Here is a 6,000-nt window from a genome sequence, read left to right on the forward strand (position 1 = left end):
TTAGTTACCTCATTTGTTGTCGCGGTGTACTCAGAATGATCTGTGTTCAACAGTATATGTAATACAAAATTGGTCATAAATGTACAACCAAACATTGGCGCCTCAGCTCAGAGATAAGATCTGCAAAATTCTGATAGTATATTTCAAGCTCTGGATAATGCACTTCAGTTTCACAAAAGTACTTTACTTTTAAGCGTCTCACGTGAGGAATTAATCCAATAGTAAATACATAACAATTGTTGATTCTCCAGCTGAGGTCTGTATTTTATAGCAACTTACGATATTTTCATTTCTATCACAATTCCATCTGTCAATGTTTGTGTTTATCTACAATGAGAAAACTTATGAATGGAAAACTTCACTGTGTGTTGCTCACTGGGCATATACCTCATGGTACATTGCACAGATGTGTAAGTTGTAAGTTGCACTGCAACATTAAAAAAGGAACATATTGCTCTTTTTTCAAAGATATTAACTTATTTAAGATATAATCTGTAAAATACTGAAAATACATTTATTCTTCCTACATTCTAAAGTAGATTTTGTTTTTGGGGAAGGGAGGTTGTATATTTCTGTTGTAATATTTGAACTTAAATAAACTGAATTATCTGCACCAATGTATTGATTCTGTGGTTTTATTATTATACAAAACTGGAACAGTTGGTTTAATTAAACACTGGGAGAACAGTTAAAGAAACAGGGTCTGAGGACTGTCTCAAAGTACATTCGATCTCATCAGTGTTTTATACATTTTCTCTGGGCATCATAAAACAATTTCGGCATTCCTTTTGAGGTAAAGAATGTGGGGCAGTGTCTTGGAGTCTTAAATAGGGTCCCTGATAACAAATGCAGGTCGGCCTCGACCATGTGTGGACATAATGAGGGTCAGTGAGTAACATGTCCAGATGTCCGGCATGAGAGGCGCATGATCACTGCGTGTTTTTCTGTGTTCTGTGTTCTGAGTGGTTGAGTGTTCCTAACTTCATGTGGCATCTGACTTTATGGTGTTTTGGGAACATGCACAGCCCTCCCGCCATGTGTGCTTTATTGGGGCAAATCTCATTGGACCATTGTGTGTCGCCGCGCCTATCTATGGGATTGATATGAAAGTTCCTGTTCGCATGTTTGTCTGACAGCTACGTGCCACCCCACCTGTGACCTGTCAATCAGTAACCTCATGCCCAGGTCTCAGAGCGTGCCAGACCACATATTTTAGAGTCAGTTTGATGGAGAGTAGATGATGGGTGAATTTGACAATAGTGATGCAATTTCATTTTTATATATCAATGTATAATTGTGCACATCAACTTCAACTTTTTCAATGTTAACACTTACATACATAGTAGAAGAATAGAAATGTGCTATTCTTAGCAGATACCTACCCAATGAGCAATTGGCAGGATCTTCTCCGTGGGGAAGTGCTGGACGTTCTTGAGGATTTAAATGGATGATCATCAAATAGATGATCATCAAATTGTTTTATAGCTGAAAAGAAATACCCTGGATACCAAGTCCAGTCTCAGGGCAGTGGGCTATGCTGTCTACCCACAAAATAAAATATGAACTCCTTGTGGGTGGTGTTTGAGTAACAACAGTCCATCTGCAAGGCAATATTCAAACCTCAAATTGAATAACATTTGCTATGTTGAACAGTGTTAGAAATTGGGTTGTTGGTTGACTTATGTGTGAGCCGTGGCCAAGCAACAGCGACAATCCCTTCCAGGAGGAACCACAAAAAGTCCCTAAATTAGCATATGCTTAACCCTAGATAGTTTGGCCCAAAAAGCAGACCGGCTTAACTTAGAGGCACTGTGTAAAGTATTTATGCAACACACAAACAGTAATAAAGTAACAACACAACACAAGGAAACTCCAAAACCAATTTAGAAAAATAGAGTATATTTTAATAATGTATTTGACACTAAAACAACAAAAATCCAATACGTAGAATCATAGTTTGCATTCTTAAAGTTTTTTGTGAAAACTAGTCCCTAAGAGATCAAAGCACCAACTGAAAGACATGCAGTTGTACAAGACTGGTCCAAAGTAGAAAAATATAGCCAACTGCGACTAAGCGTGGTTCAGATACAGAAAGTGGACTGGGCCCGGTGAGCACTTACCTTAGGACCTAGAAACAATTTGGGGAAAAAATGTCTGAAAAGGTAAAGTTCAGCCGGGAAAGGCTACAGCAGATGTCCGAAGAGGGAGCATCATAGTCCAAGAGCCTTGGACAAAGCCACTGTGAAGGTTTCTACGTTAGGACTTACGGTCTCAGTACAAGGCTGATGGTCCTAGGACTGCCAGCCCTGCATTTGAGGTCTGACCTATGCGGCTGCGGTGGTCTGACCGCCAAATTTCAAGATAGGCAGGCAGACCCACCTAAAGACCACCGTCCCCACCAGGATCAAGAATTCCGATGGGCTGATGGCGTTCTTGGTTGTGGTCAGCTACAGCGGCGCTGAACTCAGAACCACTGTGCTGACTTCAACCTTGTTGTCCACCAATCTTTTCATGGCAGTTTCCCTGCCATAAAAAGGCTGGCAGAAAACAAGTGAAGGGGGGCACAGTGAGACCCCTGCATTGCCGATGCCCATGGCATGCCCATCACAGGGCAGTGCAGGGGTCCCCCTGCCCAGCACCCTTGAAATGCACACTTTATGCTGTGCAGATAGTGCACATTTCAAGGGTGCTGGTGCTCCCTGCGTGTGAGAGCACTGCTGGTGGCTCTAGTATGAGCCAGGAACAATGCTGCCACACCTTATCTACAGGGCTGATGGACGAGAACCTTGGTAAGAAGACCTCCATGTCTGAGGTGGTCTTCTCACCACGGGGCTGGCAGGCCAACGGTCAGCCAGTCAGCCTCGTAATGAGGCCCTTAGTCTATGAAATGGAAGTCAAAAATCTCCTCTGGATAAAGGCAGATGGCTGTAGCCAAAGACAATTCCATGAGGCTGAATACCCTTTGGCAAAGGACCACTGAAAATAATTTGCTGCTGTGGAGAAGAATGTAGCAGGGTAAGCCGCTAAGTCAATCCAATTGGATATGCACCTCTGCTGAATAGGTGTACAGCTTGGTTTCAGTCTCCTGGTTTTCACAACACTTTTTAGCCAAAAAAAATGTTGAATCCCCACCTTAAGCTTTTGCCTATCTGGGCACCTTCCACACCACTTCTAAGGGTCCAGGACTTGAGGGGCAGGACTTGGAGGGTCGGAAGCCTTTTTTGCCCCCGTAGTTCTGAATAAGAGGCCAGCAAAAGAAACCCTTGTTAGTCACTCTGGGGGCCAAGGACAGCTGAAGATCCAGTCCTGGTACCCAGGCAGCAAGTCAGCATGGCAGCTGGGCAGCAATCCAGCAGAGAAGCAGACCTTCAGAGCAGCTGTCCAGCAGAGTGGTAGTCCTTCCAGCAGAGCAGCAGTCCTTCTTCCTTCCAGAGAATCCAAAGGCACAGAAGCATACTGAAAAGTTGGTGGCTGAGGTTCTGAGGTCCTACTTTTATATCCTGGTTCTGGAGATGGGAGAAGCTTCTAGACAGTGGATTTGGAAGGGCATGACATTTTTTTGCCTCCCCTACCCTGGCTCCAAGCTGGCTGCAGTAACAATGTGGGGTCGTTAGGCCTTTTGTGTGAGGGCAGGGCACAGGCTATTCAGTTGTAAGTGAGTCTGTACTCAGCTCCACCCCATCCTGTCAGCAAATGGCCCATTCAGGCACACCTAATCTCTCTATTGTGTGACTGGGAGGAATTCTCAAAGTCTGTCAGTTACAACCAGGCATGTGACCCAGGCCAGGTTGCAGTCTCAAAAGGACTAAGGGCCAGATGTAACATCACAGCCCTTTGCGATTCGGTAATAGCGATTTTTAAGAAATCGCTATTACCAACTCGCAAAGTGCCATGTATCACATTTGCGATTCGGTATTAGCGATTTCTTTAAAATCGCAAATGCTATTAATGAATCGCAAATTGCGATACCGGCCCCATTCGCAGCTATGAGCCTGTTGGCCCATAGCTGCAAATGTTTTGCATTTCCAAAATTGCGATTTCTGAACCAGAGATCGCAATTTTGGAAATGCAAAAGGCCAGGGTGCTGAGGGCCTAAGGCCCCCTCTGCTGCACCCCAAAATCATTTTTTGCAACATGTAAGGTACACACATGCCAAAAGGGCATGTGTGCTTTACATGTTCAATTTAAAAATGTAGCTTAACTGCATTTTTAAATTTTGCTCCAGGTTACCACCTGGTTACATATCATGGTATTTTGCATGTGCAAAATGCCATTCTGCGAAAAATCGCAATTTGTGATTTTTTGCAGCATCGCCTTGCGACCTGGATTTTGCGAATCGCAAATTGCGACTCGCAAAATCCAGGTCGCAACGCAAGAAATCGCTATTTTAGCGATTTCTACTTTGTGGTCTGGAAATGCCTTTCATGCATTGCAGACCACTATTTTGCACTCGCAAACGGCCGAATTTACCGATTCGCACCGTTTGCGAGTGCAAAATATTTTCATACATCTGGCCCTAAGAGCAGCAAAATGTCAACTTTCTAAAAGTGGCATTCTTAAAATTTTAATCAAACACCCGACTTTACCAATTAAATATCGGTTATTATTACAATTCCAAAGACACCAAACACAAAATAGCCACCAGCTCCCAATTGGAAATTACAGCTTATTAAATGCAATAAGGAATCCCCAATGTTATCCCATGGGAGGGATGGGCCTCACAGTAGTGAGAAACAAATTTAGGAGTTTTTCACTAACAGGACATGTAAAACTTAAAAGTACATGTCCAACCTTTTAAATGCACAGCACCCTGTCCTATGTGCTATCTAAGGCCTAACCTAGGGGTGACCTATATGCTATAAAAGGCAAGTTTGAGGTTTGGCAAGGGGGTTTCAATGCCACGGTGACCTGGCAATTTAAAATTGCATTTAGGCTACAGCGGCAGACGTGGGACATGTTTTAACGTGCTATCTTAAGTGAGGTATACAATAAGTGCTGGAGGCCCACTGGTAGCATTTAATTTACAGGCCCTAGGTATATACTACACCACTCTACAATGGACTTGTAAATTAAAACTGCCAATTGAGCATAAGCCAATTTAACTATATTTTGGGGCGAAAGCACAAGCATGTTAGCACTGGTTAACAGTGATAAAGTGCACAGAGTCCTAAGGCCAACAAAAATAAGAGCAGCAAAATGGAGAAGAGAGACAAAACATTTGGGGGAAGACCACCCATAAGACTGACAAGTCTAACATGTGTCCTCCACAGCTCAAAGTGGGAAGAACTACACAACCCCTTGGGACTTCTCTTCGCTAAGGTGGAAAAACCTGGTTGGACCATCAGCATTGACACTGTAAAATCCATTCCCTGTAGGGAGATTGACCACCTTAACAATTTTGGATTCTCAGCCCTCATTTGCATTAGCCACCTGAGGGGACTCCGGTCTGTCTGAAACCGGAAGTAAGGCCCAAACACGTGTGGTCTCAGACTCTTCAGTGGCCAGACCACAGCAAAGGCTTCTCTCTCAATAGCACTCCACCTCTGTTCCCTGGGAAGTAGCCTCCCAGAGATGAATGCTACAGGTTGGTCTAGCCTCTCTTTATTTAGTTGTAATAGGACTGCCTCTATACCATGCACCAGAGCATCTGTTTGGACACAAACCCTTGGAAAAAGTTAGGGGGCTTAAGCACAGGGGCTTTGCGCATGGCCCGTTTTAGGGAGTCAAAGACTTTCTGACCAGCTTCTGTCCAGACTATCTGCATGGGCTGCTTCTTGGAAGTCAGGTCAGTCAAGGGGGCAACAATGGTGCCATATTCTTTGACAAACCTCCTGTAGTAGCCTGTGAGGCCTAAGATGGCCCTCACTTTTGTTTGAGTTTGTGGGGGTGTCCCAGGTGCCAAGAGAGGCTCTATTTGAGCCTGAAGGGGCTGCACTTTACCCCCCTACACCAGGTGTCCCAAATACACCCCAGACCCCCTGCCTTGTCTAGTACTTACTG

This window comes from Pleurodeles waltl, chromosome 2_1 (assembly GCF_031143425.1).
Source record: "Pleurodeles waltl isolate 20211129_DDA chromosome 2_1, aPleWal1.hap1.20221129, whole genome shotgun sequence".
Lineage (NCBI taxonomy): Eukaryota > Metazoa > Chordata > Amphibia > Caudata > Salamandridae > Pleurodeles > Pleurodeles waltl.